Source organism: Momordica charantia (genome assembly GCF_013281855.1).
Source record: "Momordica charantia cultivar OHB3-1 chromosome 6 unlocalized genomic scaffold, Mcharantia_2.0 BLBB01000006.1, whole genome shotgun sequence".
NCBI classification, from domain to species: Eukaryota; Viridiplantae; Streptophyta; class Magnoliopsida; order Cucurbitales; family Cucurbitaceae; genus Momordica; species Momordica charantia.
Window position 1 is genome coordinate 16,296,323 of NW_028275164.1, and position 22,217 is coordinate 16,318,539.

Sequence of the window (22,217 nt, forward strand, 5' to 3'; positions counted from 1 at the left end):
AAGCTGTAGGCAGCCCGCTATCCATGAAATGTAATGATCCTGGCAGTTTTACCATTCCATGTTCCATAGGAGGAAAAAACTTAGGTAGGGCATTATGTGATCTAGGCGCTAGCATTAATCTTATGCCATTATCAGTTTTCAAATCTTTAGGCATAGGAGAAGCTAGACCTACTACGGTTACCCTCCAACTAGCAGATAGATCTATCATAAGACCTGAGGGAAAGATAGAAGATGTTTTAGTCCAGGTGGACAAATTCATTTTCCCTGCGGACTTTATCATTCTAGATTGCGAGGCAGACTTAGACGTTCCCATTATTTTGGGAAGACCATTTCTAGCCACTGGGGATACAGTTTTTAATGTGAGGAAGGGAGAAATTACAATGAGAGTAAATAATGAAGAAGTTAAATTTAACGTTCTAGATGCCATGAAATTACCAGGAGACTTTGAAGAGTGCTCTGCTATAAATAGCTTGAATCCTGTTATGTTTGATGAGTTTTATGACTTATTAGTTACAGAGATTGAAGAAGAGCTTGATAAGATAGCAGAAGGACCGAAGATATGGCTAATCCTATTGAAAAAATACAAAAAGAAGAATGCAAGTCGTTACTTCCGTCCATAGTGGAACCACCCACGTTGGAGCAGAAGCCATTGCCGTCGCATTTGAAATATGCGTATCTAGGGGATAACGACACTTTACCAGTTATTATAGCTTCCAATTTATCACCTACTAATGAATATTCTTTATTGCAGATTTTGGAGAAGCACAAAAAGGCCATTGGATGGACGATAGCAGATATCCGAGGGATAAGCCCGGCCTTTTGCATGCACAAAATTCTATTGGAAGAAGATGCTAAGAACTCTATTGAGAGTCAAAGGCGATTGAACCCGAAGATGAAAGAGGTTGTAAGGAAAGAAATTCTCAAATGGCTTGACGCCGGTGTTATATACCCAATATCCGACAGCAGCTGGGTAAGCCCAGTACAGTGTGTACCAAAGAAAGGGGGTATAACCGTGGTGGCCAACGAGGAGAATGAGCTCATCTCAACCCGAACTGTGAGCGGGTGGAGAGTTTGCATTGATTATCGCAAACTCAACAAGGTAACAAAGAAAGACCATTTTCCTCTCCCGTTTATTGACCAGATGCTCGACCGTCTGGCAGGTAAGGATTTCTATTGTTTTTTAGATGGATATTCGGGTTATAATCAAATTACTATTGCTCCAGAAGACCAAGAGAAGACAACATTTACGTGTCCGTATGGTACGTTCGCTTTTAGACGAATGCCCTTTGGACTATGCAATGCACCCGCGACTTTTCAGAGGTGTATGATGGCCATCTTCTCTGACATGGTAGAAAATATTTAGAAGTTTTTATGGATGACTTTTCTGTTTTTGGAAATTCTTTTGACGCATGTTTAGTTAATTTGGAGAGAGTATTGGAGAGATGTGAACAAACAAACCTAGTCCTAAATTGGGAGAAGTGTCATTTCATGGTACAAGAGGGTATTGTTTTGGGTCACAAAATTTCCAAGCAAGGAATAGAGGTAGACCACGCTAAGATAGACATCATTTCAAAGCTACCTCCTCCTACAAATGTCAAAGGGATTAGAAGTTTTTTAGGGCATGGGGGATTTTACCGCCGCTTTATAAAAGACTTTGCTAAAATTTCTAAACCCTTGTGTCAATTGTTAGAACATGATAGACCATTTGTTTTTGATGATGACTGTTTAAAATCATTTGAAATGTTGAAAGTTGCTCTAAGTTCAGCCCCTATAATTATCGAACCTAATTGGGATTTACCTTTTGAGCTCATGTGTGATGCCAGTGATTATGCAATAGGAGCTATGTTAGGACAACGTAAAAACAAGATCTTGCATCCTGTGTATTATGCTAGTAAGACTCTGACCGGTGCACAACTCAATTACACTACTACTGAAAAGGAACTGTTAGCAGTTGTGTTCGCCTTTGATAAGTTTAGGTCTTACTTGATAGGCACAAAAGTCATTGTTTTTACTGACCATTCTGCTTTAAAATATTTATTTGCTAAAAAAGATGCTAAACCACGTTTGATACGGTGGATTTTGTTACTTCAAGAGTTTGATATTGAAGTGAGGGACAGGAAGGGTACTGAAACCAAGTTGCTGATCACCTGTCTAGATTGGAATCCCCGCTCTGTGATGATGGAACTGTTATTCGTGAACAGTTTATTGACGAGCAACTCTTGCGAGTTGATTCAGTTCCGTGGTATGCCGATATAGCAAATTATTTGGTAAGTCGAATAGTTCCTTATGAGTTCAACAAGCAACAGGTAAAGAAATTTCTAAATGAAGTTCGATGTTATCGTTGGAATGAGCCTTTTTTATATAAGCTAGGACCTGACAATATATCTAAACGCCACGAAATGTCTCAAACCCCGATCCTGGAGATTGAAATATTTGATGTGTGGGGTATAGATTTTATGGGTCCATTTCCATCTTCTAATGGTAAGCTTTAATATATTGTTAGCAATAGATTATTTCGAATGGATAGAAGCCATTGCAACTGCTACCAATGATTCCAAAGTTGTCATTCGTTTTCTGCAAAAGCACATTTTTACGCGTTATGGAACCCGCGTTGTCTGATAAGCGATGGGGGGGCTCATTTTGTGAATAGGTCTATGCAAAAGTTGCTGACTAAATACAATGTGCGTCATAGGGTTGCAACAGCATATCATCCTCAGTCGAATGGGTTAGCCGAAATATCTAATAGGGAGATAAAAAACATTTTAGAAAAAACTGTAAATCTTAACCGTAGGGATTGGTCTTTTAAGCTTGATGATTCACTTTGGGCATATAGGACAACATTTAAGACTCCCCTCGGCATGTCCCCCTATAGGCTAGTTTTTGGAAAAGCATGTCATTTGCCTCTTGAGCTAGAATATAAAGCATTTTGGGCTACTAAGAAATTAAATTTTGATTTGTTGGCTGCAGGTGAAGCGAGGAAGTTACAATTGTTGGAATTAGAAGAACACAGGCACTTTTCTTATGAGAATGCTAAGTTGTTTAAGGAAAAAACTAAACAGTGGCATGATAGGCGTCTTCGGCCGAACAATCTTCAAGAAGGTGATCTGGTTCTGTTATTCAACTCTAGGTTGAAACTTTTCCCTGGAAAACTTAAGTCTAGATGGTCCGGTCCCTTTCAAATTTTTAAAGTCTACCCATATGGGGCAGTGGATCTAGTTGACTCTAAGGGAAATGTTTTTAAAGTAAATGGGCAGAGACTTAAGCCGTATTTTGGAGAACCAGTGGATAGAGGAAAACCTCTATTCAACTTTCAGGTCAATAAATTTTTACGAAAAATGTTTTTTTCCTTCTTATCCGTTTTTGAAAGAACAAAAGTAAAGGAAGGAAGTCTTTGTATCTTGTATTTTCTCTTTGTTTCATTATAAAGTTTTTCTTATTAAGAGAATGTTTTGAAAACGTTGAAAAAAAAAGAAAAAAAAAAAAGAAAAAAAAAACGTTGAAAAAAAAAAAAAGAATTACGCAGGCGCCTGGCGCCTGCTCTTTGCGAAAATAAATCACGCAGGCGCCTGGCGCCTGCCCTGTTTTCCAGCAGTTCGAGTTTCGTTTTCCTTCACGGTTTGGGTTTTAATTTTCGATAGCATGGGCTTTACTTTGGGTCAAACATTAATCCTCTATGATTTAGCTTTAAGAACTTCTTTTCAAACTCAATTTTGTTTCCCTAATCCTATTTTGTATTCAAATTTGTTTTTCTTTTCCTTTTAGGTTTAGGAAACTTGGTGAACTTAAATGTCAATCCCTTTCCATTTAGGATTTAGTTTGGGGAAAGCTTTAAATAGACCCATTGCCTAAGCTTTACAACTCCACCAAAACCCACACAACTCTCTTCTTCCCCTTGTTTTTTTCGAAAAAAAAAAACCCACTCCCTTCATCACCCTTGTTTTCGATTTTCAGCCACCACCAAAGAGAAGAAGAAATTTCCAGCATTGCTTACATCTATGGCTTCTTCTTCTCAACATACTTCACTTCCTACCTCTTCCACTCAAGCTCCAAATGCCACAAGCATTCCTTTCCACCATTGGAGAACTTCCAACACCACATGGGTTCAGATTCTAGGCTAGCTGCTGTTAGGGGAGGAAACCCGCTTCAAACATTTGAATGTCCTCCATCCCAAGCTCCTACACAACATCCTATAGTGAGCCCACATGGTTATGTTAATTTTCAGCAACTACCCACCTTTAATATCCTCAAAACAGTGAGTTTAGGGCTGAAAATCCTCAACAACTCTCCTCCAATGATCAAACCGGGTATGTACCAACCGTTTATGTTTAACCCGGTTCCTTCATATCATTTTCCCTTGTCTCAAATGCAAATTCCAGCTAGTGTTCATCCTTATGGAATGCCAAATCCATCTACTATATTTCCTAGCCTTCCACCTTATTATGGAATGGGTCATTGGGTACCTCCACATAATTATGGGATGCTTTCACCTAGAGTTTCCCCACCACCTCAACTTCCATTCCTAGAAAGAGGACCTCAAGCACCCCAATTGCACCCTAACATATCGAGTACCTTCAACATGGGACAACTAAAACCCTTAGAGCCTCCTAGGATGCCAACCCCAACCAATATGCCATGGATGCAGGAGATGAGCATGGAGGAGAGCAAGAGAAGAGCCATAGCCATAGGCTAGAGCCTGGGTTTTCGATAGGGCAAAAGAGGAAGGGCAAGGAGGTGATGATAGACCCAGAAATTGAGGAAGATGGGAGTAGTAGGCGTCTGACGCCTAAGGATTCATCTATGGAGAATAGGGACGAGGAGCAGTTTTATTCATCTCCATTGATTATTACATCGGAAGATGGTAATGATGATTTTCTACTGGTTTCACGAGGACATTGTTCAAATATGCCAGAAACAGAGGATACCGAGAACGAAGTGGTGAGAACAGATACTCAGGAACCTTCCCCATTGGATACACCTACAGAAGGAGCGTTTTGTAGTCACCAAGAGTTGCCTACTGGGGCAACTGGATCTACTCCATTGGCAACGGATGAGTATGTCACACCGATGGCCACTCTACCAGGGGTAAGGGATGCTCACACTATTCCTTCTCATACAGTTAACCCGCTTGGGTGTGATACAGGTAGATCCAAGGTTGGGGAGAATAGTACTCAAGAACCTACCAGCGAAGAAGATCCTGAGGAGACGATAAGGGAAATGTTTCAATACAAGAGGCGGGAGAAAAAGAGTTCAAAACGACGTGCAGTTCAGGCTAAGAAGCCAACAGTGCCCATGAATGAACCTAAAACGAGAGCTGCGAAAGCTAAAGCAGCTGAAGCTAAGAAGAAGGTAGTGGCACCTGGGCCAGTTGATACAATTGAACTGGACTTGTCTGAGGGAGAGGAGGTCGAGACGAAATGGAACGCGGAAAATTTAGCCACTCGAACTTCATTAATGAAATCCCGTAAGATTATGACAGAATTGGGATTTGATCTCACCCTAGGAGATGTGCCTGATGATTGGAGGGAGACCGCCAGAGACAAAGAATGGAGACCACTCATTCAGCCCATACAATGTGAGGCTTTGGAGTTAGTCAGAGAATTCTATGCTGCAGTCCATCCCCAGTCACATATAGCCATAGTGCGCGGAAGGAAATACGGTTTGATGCCACTCAGATCAACTACACCTTCAACATTGAGAATACCAGAGATGCTGTGGGCAATAAGATGTTAGTGACTCCGACTCTGGAACAGCTTGATGAGGCTCTAGAATGTGTTGGGAAGCCCTCTGCCACTTGGGCTTTGACTACTCATGGCAAGGTACGACTAAAACCCGAGGATGTTTCCCTAGCTGCTGCAGGATGGTTATACATAGTCAAAAACAGAATTCTGCCAACGGAGCATGATGAGCATGTCACTCAGGATAGGGCATTGCTGGTTTATGCCATGCTAAAGGGCATAGATGTGAATTATGGAGAATTGATCAATACCAGTATCCATGAGTGTGCCCACCGGACACGTGGTAAGCTTTATCACCCACGTTTGGTCACTTCTTTATGCTTGCGACAAGGTGTACAGCTCCCTGAGGATCAATTAAGAGAGATGCCCCAATTGTGGAAGAGAAGAATATTCGGCGTATTATCGCCCATGCGTTACAAAGAAGGGAAGGTACTGGGATGTCTCCTACATCGGAGATCCGTCGTCTTCGAGAGGAGAACCACCAGCTGCGAGATCAGGTTCGAGAAGTCGTGCAACATATCTACAACTTAAGGGCTTCATTGGATTTTGCGGTTTTACCTTCATGGCCTCCAGCGCTAGCTGCTATCCTTGTCATCCATCTCCCAGTACTGACACTGATCCTAGTCCACAACCTCCGACTTCATGAAGGGAGGTTCCTTCTTTGCTATTTTTTGTGTTTTATTCTTCTTTTGGTTAATGACGTACTTTTCTAGCATTACTACGCATGTTTTTTTTTGTATAGATTATGTTTCGAGCTCAGTTGAAGCATGAATAAATTAGTATCGTTTATCTTCTGATCACTTAAAGTATGCCTTCACTTAACCTTAGTTTAGCTTTTCACATGCCTATTTTGAAGCATCTGTGCTGTGCATGTGATTTCATGTCGATGATGATTATAAGAGATTGTTGAGTTTTCTGTTCTATGCCTGACTAAGCTTTGAGCTATTTCCTGTGTTTATGTGATAAACTCATTTTCTTTTATGTCTTTTTGATCTTTACAGACTTTAAGCTTTTTCTTTGCCCCTATATAGGAAGTCCTTGTCCTTTTTACTGTTAAGCCTTTTTCATCCGATGCAAAAGTCTTTTCCCAGTGAGGACACTGTCCTTTTAAGTTTGGGGGGGACAGTCGTTGTGTCAGTCGTTGTTTCAGAAAGATAAGGTGTTACTTATATTTAAAAAATCATGCTATTTTTCTTTTGAAAAAGAGTCAGTTGGAAAGAAAGAAAATGTTGAAAAAAAGCACTTAGCTAAAAAAAAAAAAAAAAAAAAAGAAAGAAAGAAAGAAAAAGCTGCAAAAGAGTAAAAAGAGTCTTGTTGAGAGAAAATAAGAGTGGGGAAAAGACTTGTGTTAGAAAGAAAAGAGTGGTAAAAACAATGAGAGTTAAAGAAAATGTATTTATGATTTCCGAGTCCTACTGTAGACACCCATTTAGTTTTAGGTTGGGTGTTGACTTTGAAATAGCAGTAAGGATGGTGATAAGTGACTTCGTGTTTCTCATTGTCGTCGTTTTATGACCTAGCTGTTAGTTCAGAGTCTTTCTACGAGTAGCTGTGGTTGGAACCGATGTTAGTGTGTGAAAACCTCAGGGGCTAGTAGCCGGTCTTTCAGATGTAAAAGTCTTAGTGTAAGAAGGGAGTGTGCAGATTCCTTAGGGGTATTTGAAAACGTTTTCTGTTTTTGAAAGAGAAAAAGATTTTGAAAGAAAAAGTTTTTATCATTTCAAACTTGGTTTATAGTGACTAAGTTTACAAAGGCAATAGAATGGTAGGCTTTGACATCTTTTCCTTGAGACAATTTATGATTGAACATCTCGGTTGCTTTTGCTTTTCCTTGTCCATGTGTTAGAAAGCTGATTAAAGTTGCTAAGTTTTGCTTGAGGACAAGCAAAAGTTAAGTTTGGGGGTGTGATTACGCTTGTTTACATGCGTAAAAAGAAGGTTTTAGATGCTGTTTTTACTATGTTTCAGCTTTGTTTCGGACTTTTCTCGATCGTTTGAGTTCGAATTCATGCAAAATTCATATACTATGGTTTGTGGATGGCTTATATTGTATTTATGACATTTTAGGACCATTTGGGAGTGCAAATTAATCAAAGAAGCGAAAAGACGAAAAAACACCTCAGGAGGCGCCAGGCGCCTGGGAAGCCTGCAAAAAACTGGTTTCTTCCAACTTTGCCCTTAATGAAACGCGTCTTCCAATGCGTTTTGGTGGTTCCAACCGATGCATACGTGTAGAAGAAGTGTTCCACTATCAGTTTGAGCACGATTTGGTCAGTCAAAAGAGTTGGAAATGGGTGATTCACCATCGTTTTAGGACCTACCTAACCAATTCTGCACAGCTATAAATTCCAGCAACTTCTCCACCAAAATCATCAAGCCTTGCTTCCTTCTCTTGATCATTTTTAGTGTTTCTTTGTTGCTTTCTAAGTACTTTTGAGTTGCTTCATTAGTTGCTTTTGGTTTTTAAATCCCGAGTACTTTACATTCTTTTATTGAGCTTTGTTGTTTGTTTCCATTTGTACTTAGTTATTTTCTACTTATTCAAATATATAAAAATCTAGCACTTTGCTTATCTTCTCTTTGCCTTTACTTTATTTTTAGTTAAGAGAGTTGTGTTTTTTGGAGGAAAGAGCACGTGACACTCCCCCTTGCTTGAAAGAGAAGGGCGAAGCTCTCAATCCCGATAAAAACTCTCCGTTAGTTAACTTTTGTTTTTCACACATGCATTCCACATTCAACCGTTTTACTTGCTGTATTTTCTTCAATATGTCTTTCTAAATTCCCGTCTCTAGCCCGGTTATGGATAGTTAGCCTTTTATTTCTAATAAGGGTTGCTAAGAAGTAGTGTTTTTACTTTCCATTCATTGCTCAACATGTTTTCCCAAAAGTTAGGATTTAGAGAAGGCCACTGTAAGTCTTAACAAGTCAATACTGAGAAGTTGCTTATTTGCATTGTTGAGTGGTTAAACCGAGGAGAGAGCGCCTTAGACATAAGGGTTCCGCTTAAGTAGCCTAGACATAGGACCTTAACCCGAGGTTGCGACTATTTCCATCCTAAAACTAAGATATCTCTCGTAATAGACATATTAGGGAATGTCTTAGGACTTTGAACTTCCTTAGACATAAGTAAAGTGAGAAGCGTAGTCGTTAGTTTCTAAAGTAAAATGCATATTATCCTTAGCATGTCCTTGATTATTTGTTGGCTAACTTGAAGTAATTCGGGCTAGGTTTTATCATTATAAGTCCAAATCCCAAATCCAAAACCATTATTTGTGACCACTTCCCATTTTACAAGAATCACTCATTTCAACATTCACTATTCTTTAAAACTTCAGAGTTTGGAAATTATTTAGAAGTCCTTGAGGATCGATACTTGGATACTCCATCCATTTTATATTACTCTGACAGGTGTGCGCTTGCATCTATATAATTGTTACCACGCTTAGTGCGTGCGTTCAGCATAAACGCCCAGTCAATGGGCCTTCCAAAGATGGCGTTATAGGCCGATCTACCGTCAATCACCACGAACTCGGCCATTTGGGTGACCCGAGTTTGGTCCTGCCCAAGCGTGACCGGCAAGTCGATGCAACCCTCTGGGACGACTAATTCTCCGGAGAACCCAACCACCGGTGTCGGGCTTTTCTTCAATTGCGACCTCGTCCATCCCAGGGCGAGGTAGGTCGGTAAGGATAGGATGTTAGCAGATGCGCCTCCGTCTACCAGCACCCTCCTGACCACCACATGATCAAGGGAGTGATCACAAGTGCATCATTGTGGGGCAGGTGAACCTCCTCCAAGTCTGCACCGTCGAAGGGATCACAAGTGCATCATTGTGGGGCAGTAGGAGCTTTGAACTTCGGAGGGATCGGTGCTTCCAAAACGTCCGAGGTGAAGGGCGATTCTCCCAAGTCGCCATCGTTCAGTGGACCTTCTTTCTGCTCACATTTAGTCTTTAAGGCCTCCACCTGAGCGTCGAGCTGGCCCCTCAGCTGGTCGAACTCCTCCGTGGTAATCATTCCTGCAGGAGTTACTGGGTTGCGAGAGGATTCAGCCTGCTGGTTGGAGCTCCGGTGTGAGCAGGATGGTGACTGTCCTTTTCGGAGGGATGAGTCTCTCTTTCTGTTGAGGTGCTCACGAAGGTCTCCTCTCTGGCGAGTGTGCCCCTCGCTCTCGTTGTCCTCGGGATGTTCCTCCTCGGCTGGGCCGAGGTGGGAACCCCTTTGCTCTCGTATGTCAACGCGCGTCACTCGATTTTCAGATCGGGACCCTGCACCGGCGGCTAGTATCATTTCGTTATACATTTCCTCCATGGACCGCATTTGTGTGCGCATTACCTCCATTTCTCTCTGGAGTGCATCAAAGTCCTCACTCACTGGAGCCGGACCCCGGGCGCCCTTCTTAGAGGTCCCACCTCGGCCACGGGTGGCCTTGGATGTCCTCGGGTGCGCAGGCGGTAGAACAGGCGCGGTGATTCGTGCCGACCTGCGGAGGGGTTCTGTTGCCGGGCCGCCGTGGCCTTGCCCCTCTACCCCTGTCGCTCCGACCTCCCTCTGGTGGGCATCGCTGGCGGCTAGAGTCCTCCGATCCGTCGTATTGGTCGAGTTTGCTGGTTGAACCATTTTCGCTTGCGTATTGGTTTAAAAGGATTGGGATGACTTAGATTGTCGCTTCCCACAGACGGCGCCAAATGTTTATGCAAGGATATGCACAACAATGTATTTCCGATTGCAGCTCGAACTCGGCTTCCGGACCGATCTGAATACCTGGGGCGGACCTGCACAGAAAGGTGAGCACTCCGACGATCAAGTCAGTACAGGTCGGATTCTTAGTTTAGTTCGTGGTCAGAAATCATCGTACCTGATCGTGGAGTGAGGTCCTCTACTTATGGGTGGTAGTCCCGCTAATCTCGCGACGGTTACACCCGCTAATCTCGGGACCGTCGGTTACACCCGATAATCACGCCGCTGACAGCAGCTCACATCGGCCCCTACCGAGCTTCCCGGTAGGTCGGACCTTGGCCAGGTTCACCTCGGCCCTCATACTTAGCACCCATCAACGCTAACGGTGGTGATCTCGGCAGTCCGAGCTGGGCATGACTCATAAGTCATCTTGGAGAACCAATAGGGGTCCTCCACGTGTCCAGGGTATTATTTCCCCCAAACATTGGCCCCCTCTCTGTCTGGTCCGATCTCGACCTGGCAGAGAAGTTCATTCGACTTGCTTTGGACGCGTGGCGATTTCCTATTCGTGGGAAAATATAACCGTTGCGGTAGATTTATCGTCGGAATATTCAAATATTCCGACGCTTCGGATCTTAGGGAGGATCCTGGCCGCTCGTTTGATTACACGTGTACGGTGGGGAAATTTTTCCGACGAGCTATAAATACCCCCAGCCCTTCAGGTCATACCTTACGTTCCCTGAATTCTTGGAGTTCGATCTGAAGGTAGCTCGAACCCTTGGTAGGTCGGTCTCTTCCCTCACTTTCTCTTTCGAACGTAGTTGCCATGTCGTCCTCTTTTAGCAGCAACTTAGGATCCGATGAGGATTTGGCTCGTAGGTTAGAGTCCGAGCTCGAGGAGATAGAAAACTTTAGGTTCTCCGATGATGGGGAGGATAGTGATGCCTCCACCTCGGGTCAGGGTTTGGAATACCCTTCTAGGCTACCTGAGCACTACCTCGGATCCCTTCGTAGGGGATTCGCTATTCCTGAGAACGTCCTCATTACGATGTCGGAGGAGGGGGAGAGAGCTGACAATCCTCCGGAGGGATGGGTCACTCTCTACTTCAAAATGTTTGAGTACGGCCTCAGACTTCCCCTTCACCCTTTCGTCCAGGAGTTTCTTTTCCGAACAGGGCTGGCTTCGGCTCAAGTGGCCCCCAATGGGTGGGGTGTCATTTTCGCTTTGGCCATCCTTTTTTGGCTACGAGCCCGGGATAGTGAAGAGGCCGAGCTGTTGGACGTAGACCAGCTCCTCGCGTGCTTCGAAGTGAAAAGGATAGCTAAGAAGCCTGGTCGGTTCTATATGTGCGCAAGGAAAGGCGCAGACGGTATAGTTAAGGGGCCGACCTCCATCAAGGGATGGGTGAGGAAGTGGTTCTACGCTTCTGGGGAACGGCTTGCAAAGGACGAGTCAGGTCGTTCCTTCTTTGACGTTCCCACTAGGTTTGGGAACCTAGGTACGGAGTAGTTCTTACTTTTGTGATAACTTCTTTCTTGTTATTCAGGTCTGACTCAAATTTTGTCTTTGTGCAGTTTCAATCCGACCAGTCCCCGAGCTTACGCAACCCTCCTTCGACACGCTGAAATACTACAAGGAGCGTTTTCCGAGGGGTAGGAAGGTCGAAACCTTGGTGACGGACAAGCTGCTGCTTGAGTCCGGGCTGCTAGACTACAACCCCGCAGTTCGTCCCATTGAATCCTCAAGGCCGAACTCCGAACTTGGTATGCCGAGCTTGCTTCCCTCCTTTTTCCTCTGACCTTGTGCTGACCCCTGCTCTTTATTTTGCAGCCATGGTTTGCGGATTTGCAAGCAACGTGAAGCGCAAGTTTGGAGTGTTTGGCGATGTCTCGACCTTTTAGAAGTGACCCACTACTCATAACATAGACTTGGTGGTTAGTGCTCCTACTTAGTTCCATCAGAGTCGGAGGCGAATTTGGAGTGTTTTCCCTTGTTGTAAAATACAAACAGCAGGGTTTGTGGTGTTTGGCGATTACCCACATCCGTTCGAAGCCCGATGTACCCTACCCACATCATTTCGAGCTAGATTTAAGTTACCCATACCTAAATGAAGTCGATTATGCGGTAACGAGCCCTTTGAACCCCCTTATAATTGATTTCGAAGGCTGTAACATACAATTAACTTGCTATTTTCATTTTTTTAATGCTTAGGTGTGTGGGATCGAAGCAACAATTAGGGGCGTGATTGAAAGGCGAGTGTGTGTTATTGGGTGTTATTGGATGGTTTCATGTTGAACTTCATTATGTTCGTGTGTCTCGTGTATTTAATAGTATTGGACGTGGTTTGTAAATTTCGAATTGATATTGTTGAATTGCATCCTGCTGTTTTCTTTTATATATGTTATGAAAATGTCTTGCATCGTGATTGTTGGGTATGACTTGAAGGTTTCTGATTGATATGATTTAAAGTGATTACTCTTTAGTGGTTTAAAGCATGTTTTGAGATTGAATGAATGTGTTAGTTTTACGTTATATAGTTTTATATTTACTTAGTTGGAAGCTGTTGAGTTATTTCCTTGTTTTGTGGGATGAAAGGCATGTTGAAAAACTTTATTGTGATTAAAAGTGCAAATAGCTTGTTGTTGCTCTGGAGGATATGTTGTGATATGTTGGAGTGCGGAAACAGTAGTGATTTGGAGTCATTACTGTGGTGACTTGGTAATTATGTGACAGTAGAGAACTATGATTGGAATGTGTGGTCTATCGTGTAATAGAATATGGATAGATGAGTTTATTGGCCTCGGGGGCAAATGGTGAAGGCTATTAGGGTGTCAAGATTCCGGGTGCAAAAGGTCAGAGGTTGATAAGCTAGTCTTGGTAGAGATGAGTGTCGAGGCACAGGGTACAAAAGGTTGGGGGTTGGCCCGATGAGTCTATTTGATGAGTAGTATTAGGTCTTGACGTGGTGGCGGTCAAGGACCAATATGCCTAGTAAACGTCGAGGTCTTGGATATAAAAGGTCAAGGGTCGATGCACAGTTCGACGCCTCGGGTATAAAGGTCAAACTGGAATGCCAAGCTTCTGTAGATGAGTGTCGGGGCCTTGGGTACAAAAGGTCGAGAGCCGATACGATTCGAAGACTTCGACTTGGAGGACTAACATAGTGTGATGTGTTAAAAGTAGCTTGGAGCAGCTAGAGACCAGCGGGCCTTATGGTCGAAGTTACGTGAGTCCACGATTACTTATTATCTAATTGTGAGGACTATTGCGATTCAAGCATGTTGTTTTGATATCGATGCATCTTGTCGCGATGTTGATTGCATGTGTGTGTGTTAATGAGTGTTATGATTTATTGATGCGTGAATGCCAATTTAATATTTTGTAACGAATGTTTGTGCTGTCAAACAACATGCTCAGCACAAATATTCATTCAAAATATCAAACTGGCATTCACGCATCGATAAATCATAACGCTCATTAACACACACATGCAATCAATGTAATCGCAACAACATGCATCGATATCAAAACATGTTCGAAATCGCAACAGTCCTCACAATTAGATAACAAGTAATCGTGCACCAATAGATCATAACGGTTAATCAACACACATACACAAGCATCCAATATATCCATACTCATGTAACTTCAACCATAAGGCCCGTTGGTCTCTAATTCCTTCAAGTTGATTCTAAACCATCACATTATGTTAGTCCTCCAATTGTAACTCTTCGAATCGTATCAATCCTTGACATTTATCCTCAAGGGCCCGACACTCCTTCACAGAAGTTTGGCGTTCGACCTTGACATTTATTCCCAAAACTCCGAACTGAGCTCCTCCAGGCTACTTCTAACTCATCACGCTTTGTTAGTCCTCCAAGTCTAACTCTTCGAATCGTATTGACCCTTGTCATTTATCCTCAAGGCCCCGACACTCTTCCACAGAAGCTTGGCTTTCGACCTTGACATTTATCCCCAATGATTCGAATTGTGCATCAGTCCTTGATATTTATCCCCAAGGTCCCAACGACTACATAGCATATTGGTCATCAACAGCCACCATGTCAAGACCCAATACTCATCATGCCGACCCCCGACCTTTTGTACCCGGAGCCTCAACATTCATTTTTACCAAGAATGGTCTATCGACTCTCGACCTTTTGTACTTGGAGCTTCGACACCCAGTAGTGATGTAACAGCCTCGACTACTTGCCCCCAAGGCCATTCCATTCCTGTACTCACTTTTCATTACACGATAGACCACACATTCGAATCACGGTCCTCTACTAAGATTCTATCATATCATTTCCAAGTCACCCACAATAACGACTTCGAACAACCAAATGACTGGTTTACATTACTACCACGGATAAATCACAGAATGAGAAACCTCTAGTCTGTCCCATCACTTCAGCCTACTCCAACCAATCCCTCCAAGGCATCGACAAGTCATTCACACATATAATGACAACAAAACTTTTCAGTATGCTTTTCATGGTATAGAACAAAGAAACAACCCAATATATTTCAACTAAGCGAACATAAAACTAAATAGCAGAAAGCTAACACGTGTATTTTAATCTCCAAACATGCTTTCAGACATCAAAGCTTAATCACTTCCAACCATACCAATCTGTAACTCCCAAATCATATTCATTAGTCATGATACACAACATTTTCATAATATAGAAAAAAAAAGAACAAAAAAAACATTACGAATGCTGCCCAACGATAATAACTAGAAGCCCTCAATCCATGCACAACAAAATCAAAATAGATGAGATACACAAGTATAACAAAATTCAGCACGAAACCACATCAATAACACCCATTAATGCTCGCACCCGCCCCTTGGTGCTACTTACACACGCCTACAAGCTCCTAGCCTTTGCGTTGGTTCGAAACTTAGGCAAAAAAAGAAAATCCAGAATGTTACAACTTAGTTTCGGCTACTAAAATTGAATCCAAAAGGGTGTTCAAGGAGTCCCTTGCCTATAGAACCTCGCTGAATGATGGCGAACGCGTTGGAGCGTTGTAAAACTAATGAAGACAAGGTGTGAGTAAGCGCCGAACAGATGCCGAAGAGGGTGGATATCGCAAATCGGCTTCGTACAAGGGTGGGAATCATGAACTGAGCTTTATTTAGGTGTGGGTCAACACCGAAAGTCGTCGGGAGGAAGAAAACACCGCAAATCTAAGCCAAACACGAGCTCGTCGCTTCTATCCATGTCAAGGAAGGGTGTTTCAGGTACGGGGCGTCGAACAACGTAACACCGAGGGGAAATCCCGTGTCGAGACAGCTGGATCTAGCGAGAACAGCTGCTGCATGTTGTTGGGATGTCACCGCCATGGGGAGTACTGGAATGCCGTAATCCACTAAGATACGATCTGGGACACTGTACGTTTGTCGGGTCGTGTGCTACCGCCGCCAGTTCTAACAGAAAAGCCACCAGAGGACAGGTTACGTGTCGTGGTATGTTATCGGGTTCGAGAGCAATGTGTTGCAAATGTGATCATCGCCAATTTGAGGGACGCTGCTGCAGTGCATTACTGGTGTCACCGGCAAGGGCTACCAGAGAGGAAAAAGAAGATAGGGGGAACGATTACAAGGAAAAGGGAGGAGAAAGAGATCAGATGTTTAGGTTTTTTTTTTGTTTTCTTTTACAAACCTTTTTTTTCAAGCTGTTTTCATATAATTTGCTTTGAAGAAGTAGAAAGCCCAATAACCCAAAATCTAAAAGAAAGCCCAAAAATTCAACTTTAGTAATCGAACTAAAACTCACGATAACCCATAACAAAATAAGGAACTTAAACTCTTAAATACCAAGAGTTAAATTCAAAAAGTGGAAATTAAATTTCCAAAAACCTTGGATTTAAGATTTAATTAAAAATCTCTTCCAAAGTTCGAAAACTTAATTTATTTTAATTCTATGAGTTAAACTTAATTCTTATTTACCCAAAATTAGAACTCCGAGTAACATTTGCCTCCCCTTATTGTCCCTTATTTTTCATAAGAGACTGGTAGGTCTGCAGGTTGTTTAAGAACGTCGTAAGAGTGTAATCCAGCTTATTCAGAACCGCATTGCTGCGGAATGGTAGGAAACTCTTTGGAAGAGATTCCAGAATGAATCAGAGCTGACTCTGGTCGTCTATGACGTCTTCGTTTGACTCTGCCACGTTGAAGTTGGCCATCTGGTTGAGAACTTGTTCTCGCACTGAGGAGCCATCCTTCATGCCAGAGTTGTAAATGAACTTAAGGGCTTCATGTTTAGCCTATAAGGACAGTTATCCAAATATGCTCTACAGTGAGTCCATGATCACCTTAACGGTGATCGTGTCCACGTGCTTCTTAGCAAGCACATCAGATATGCTCGCCAAGATGTAGAATTTGACCTTATTATTGGCCTTGACCCATCGGTCATAGACGTTGCGTACCGCCACAATGGCGTTAGGCGTAGGAACTTGAGGACAATCCTCTTGCAAGACGAACTTAAGATCATCTATCATTAGTATTGTAACGTCCTAGGATTTTTAACATCCCAAACGGTGACCATTACTAAAACTACCTAAAAATTTTCACTTAAACAAGAGAATTAATCTCAACAACCAAGACTAAGCCAGAAAACTACCACATTTCCACTGTGCTGCTCTGACTTAAACACTCACCACAACTTAATACGGACAAACCAACTAAATAATCTATCAAACTACAACCCTTTAAAGTTAGAAAATTACCGAGCAAGCCAGCTTAAACAATTTATCCATGGAATCAACAACCTAACTTTTAACAAGGAACCAAACTCAATAATAAATCAAACTAAGCTTTGCCAACTATCTGAACTTTGTACAACTAGGGTCTCGAATAGAGTACATAAATAGGAAAACTAAACAGCACCAACTAGTAGCATCTCAACTATAAAATGAAGTAACTACAACTATCATAACTAAAACTGAAAATAAATTAATGCAATGTTATATGATCTTTCCAGTCAAGCCTCCTCCTCGCCAGCACCATTCCCGTGAGCGACTTTGTTACCTACAAAACCTGGAGGAAAAAAGAAAGGGTGAGTACAACCACGATACCTAGTAAGCAGCTCTTACCTGAAGGGTCACACACAAACAACATGCTTACCACAGAAAGTTCAAACGACATGCATAACAAATCATCATGCTTTACATAATAAAAATATAAACATATCTAAACATGCAACCTACAAGCCAAACTTATCCTCGCACCTCAATTCACTAGTTTGTTTTTTTGTTTCTCAAAGACTTACTCCTTCGAGTCATATCAATCCCCTGACCTTTGTACCCAGGGCCTCGACGTTTCTCTATGGCACTTGACATTCGATCCTTGACCTTTGTACCCAAGGCCTCAAACTGTTGTGCCGACCCTTGACCACGCATAGCCAAGGCATCGACACTTCTCTAAACTCATTAGTTCTCTTTCCTATAACTCCAAAACTTATTCCTTCGAGTCGTATCGACCCCTGACCTTTGCACCAAGGGTCTCGACACTTCTCTATGGCGCTTGGGGTCCGATCCTTAACCTTTTTACCCAAGGTCTCGAACTATTACACTGATCCCTAACCATGCATAGCTAAGGCATCGATAACTTTACAACATATTGGCCCATGTCCTTTCCTCTAAAGGCACTAATACTTGCCTTCCTCTTAGACTTATCGCATCGACCCTCGACCTTTGTACCCGAAGCCGCAACACTTATCTTTGTCCAAAGTTGGCGTATCGACCCCCGACCTTTGTACCCAGAGCCTTGACGCCTAACTAGTGACGTATCATCCATCTGGCCCTGATACTCACCCATTCACTTTAGCATGTAAGAAATGTCCCCAGAGTTCTACATGTTTCTAAGTCATGACCCCAACATCAAATGTTTCACAAAAATTCAACATGCTTCCTAAACCACAGCCAACATACTAACAAAGAATGATAATACCAATATGCTTCCACAACATAATAATTTTCAATAATAACATGCTTTATAGAGAATGTAGTCACAACATATAGCAGAATCAACAATTATAACATGCTAGAACCAATTACAGTCATCCAGAACATCCAAAGAACCAATTACAGTCATCCAGAACATCCAAAAATTTTTCATAATAGCCAGAACACAACCAACTCAAAATATAACAATAGCCATATGTATAAAGTAGTACCAACCACAAGCAATCCTACAACAACACTCATAGGTACACAAGAAATCAATCTGTTCATAATAACACACAACAAACAACAAACAAATTCCCTCAAGTAAGAAACTACTTACACACGCCTACGCTCTTAGATCTTACGTTGGTTCAGTACCTAGACATTCCATAAAGAAAAAAACAGCATGTTAAGAACTATACTTAAGCCATAAAAATTGGTTCTAAATGGGTTTGAAGTGTCCGTTACCACAAAACCGACTTCGTTTGAGTGTAGGTAACTTAGATCTAACCTGAACAAGCGTGGGCAACGTATATCGAGCTTTAAACCAGTACAGGTAAGTGCCAAATGCCACTAAAATGCTGTTGTCCATAAGTTACAGGAGGGGAGACGCACCAAATCTACTACCGAAAGTTGTTGTATGCGAGTTTAGGTGACGAAGGTGTCGTTCAGACCCGAAGCAGTCGGAAGTCATTGTCAAACAGCCAAGCCGTCGCCGCACACTGTTGATCCATGGCGAACACTGCAGATTCACCGGACTGTCGTGCCTGGTGCAAAAATCGCCGTCGGTGGCTAAGCTCGGGCCACTGTGGGTCGTGCAAATCGCAGCTTGGTCGCTGGAGCTTGTGAGGGAAACGTCAAAAAAGAGATATAGAACCAAAATGCTAGGGAGAATTACACAAAATACCGTTTGGCACGGCTTTATTTCCGTTCAATGCAGTTGAAGAACCCGTCGTTGTCGTCCGTGGGCCGTCGCCGGAGCTCGTGCTTTCTTAGGTTGCTAGAGGGCGTCGTACTGCCATGGGTTGTCAGGGAGAATGCCGGAGGACGTGCATCCGAACACTAGATTGCATCGTCACTAAGAGGAACGCCCGTCATCGGAGACGAGCTAGAGGACGTCGAAAACACGAGGGGGTGGGGGCATCTGCTAGGCTACGAGGGAGGGGAAGGAGATGAACATAGGGTTTTGTTTTGTTTTAAAACTTTTCTTTAGTTATTTCTTCTCTTTTTTTTTTCAAAGAGCGATAGGCCCAAATAAAACAAAACCAAATGGGTTAGCCCTTATAAAAAAAAAGGTATATTCTTCTTAATCATTTCTCAAAATAAGATCTACTTAAAAAGGATTCGAGAAAATAAATTAAGATCTTAACTTATGCTTCAAACCCAATAATAAAATCCAAAATGGAAAATTAAATTTCTAAATCCTTGGAATAAGATTCAATTAAAAATCTCATCAAAAAATCGAAAACTTAATTTAGCTTAATCCGACGAAAATAAACTAAATTCTAATTTAGACAAAATTAGAATTCCAAAATACAAAATCCAAGAATTTAAATTATCTACTTAGGGGAAAATGCAAAGGCACAAATTCAAAATAATAATAAAACTCACCCGAGAATGCGGGGCATTACAAGTATAGTGTTTAGGTTCGATTTTCATTGTTTGTAGTTTTCGTCGTTATGTTTTTCCACGACTAACAAGGCAATAATAGAACTACATGCTCGCCTTGTTAATTATTTCGTCGTTATGTCCCTCTCGGGCCAGTGCGAGGGCGGAGCCCTTTATTCAAGTCCCGAAATCAGGATTTTGATAGAGCACTGATCTACTCCCCTCAAGTCGGGAAGAGTGAATTTCATCTTGTGAAGCTATGTTCCCAGGTTCGCACTCGGTTTCGTCCCCAAAATGGTAGGAATGTTGAATCGGCAACTCGGGTCACTCTCACCCATACAGATCAAAGGACGAGCTCTCACTGGCAAGAGTCCATAACTCACTCAGGATTGAGAATGAGTTGTCTGGTCATTCTATGAAATAACAATCTACTAATCAACAGCGTTACATCTAAAGATTAGCTATTTCATGGTCCGGTCTTATACAAACTCATTGTATATGATACCCCCACTCGCATGTCTCCATACGAATGACCTGGATTGGGTCGTCTGTAACATTTACAAAGTGGGCCATATCCATAATGTTGCCAGGGTAAGGTACCCAGCCTCATCCATATACTATAGACCCTTGAGGTTATTCCCGGAACATTATCCACTTGTATATCAATGGCATATCAAAGATATACCCCGTATATATATTGTTCTTATTACATGATTATAACCTTGGATGTTTAGTTTATTGGATTTAGTCAATGTTATGTTATAAACTCAACAAAAAATGTATGGAATATGAAACCACAACTTTATTGAATATGAATTTGGTTTTACATAATTACAAACTACAAGTTTAGGACAACACACCCAACATTTTTAACATCATACAACCCATCGTAGATATGTTATGATCTATTGTTACTTGAAAGGCTTCTACAAAGCTTTGGAGGAAATCCCCTCAGAGGCTAGTAGCCATTCCCTTTAATGTAAAAGTCTTAGGTGATAAAAGGGAGTGTGTGCATATTCTTTACTGTTGTTAAAAAGTTTTCATGTTTTGAAATAGGGAAAGATTTTAAGAAACTTTTTATTATTTTGAACTTTGTTGGCTTATGGTAATTTGGCTTTTAAAGATATGGAGACAGTAAGGTTGTGATGATCTTTCCTGAGACAGCATATGAAAAAAAAGTCTAGTCTATCCTTATGTTCGATGTTTCTTATGGTTGTTGAATGTGATTTAAGAGATATAATTTGTTAAGTTTGCTTAGGGAGAAGCAAAAAGCGAAGTTGTGAGGTGTGATTTCCCTTGTTTACAAGGATAAAAAGAAACTAGTTAGGTGCTGTTTTCTATTGTTCTTTACTCACAAACCGTGTTTTAAGCTTAGTTTAGTGTCCAAAACCTTTATTTCAGAGTTATTTTAGGTTATACATGCATATAGGACATTTTTACATCATTTAGAGTTGATTTCTAACTGAAATTGTGATTTTGTGCAGAAAAAATCTGAGTTAGGTGCCTAGCGCCTTGTCCAATTTCGAGAATGCCCTTATGTAAAACGCAAGTTTTTGTGTGTTTTGAAGCTTCCCATTGCCCTTCCACGTGTTTTCCATGCATTGATGATCGCTAATTCAACAACAAACCAACTTAAAGATATTTTAAAGGGACGACTCTCCATGAAAGTCTCAACATCCTAACCGACTTGAAGCTCCCTATACATATAGCATCTCCCTCACTTCATTCATCATTGTCAAGTGATCATTTTCAGCTTTAGATACATTGTTCTTAGCTTAATACGTTTTTTCCTTTGTTCTTAAGTGTCGTTATTTTAAACTTAGTTTATTTTCAAGTTCATTTTTTGTTTTACCAGCTTGTTACTTTTCAATTGTAAGCTTTCAATCTTATTAAGTTAAATTCTAGCAAGTTCATTCATATTTATTTCTCTCCCCCTCTCTATCATTAAAATTGTAATCACACAATCTTGTGGAATTGACTGAGTACGACTCCCAAAACTTGAAAGAACATGGGTACGGTCATTCAGGTTACAACTCCACCATTTTCAGCTTGTTTTAATTATATTCATCTCTTAATCATGTCCCTCAATTACATCAATGTTCAATTATGTTTGTCCTCTAAAGTTATGAGCTAAATTTATTTCCCCAAGTCCAGTTATGCATAATTAGCTAAAGCTTTTGAAATCCAACAAGATAAAAGGTGTTTTTCTCTTCTTTTATCACTTACGGTTGTTTATATAAG

The 22,217-nt window shown here is 41.7% G+C and overlaps 1 long non-coding RNA gene across 1 annotated transcript; it reads right to left on the reverse strand.

Moving 5' to 3' along the window:
- Positions 1 to 17,216: 17,216 nt before the first annotated feature.
- LOC111025321 (uncharacterized) lies at positions 17,217 to 19,595 on the reverse strand. The gene is made up of 3 exons (XR_002603505.2): positions 18,880 to 19,595; positions 18,709 to 18,746; positions 17,217 to 17,460 (listed from the first exon to the last, which is right to left on the reverse strand). It is a non-coding gene; the product is annotated as an uncharacterized LOC111025321 (long non-coding RNA).
- Between the last annotated feature and the right edge of the window lie 2,622 nt (positions 19,596 to 22,217).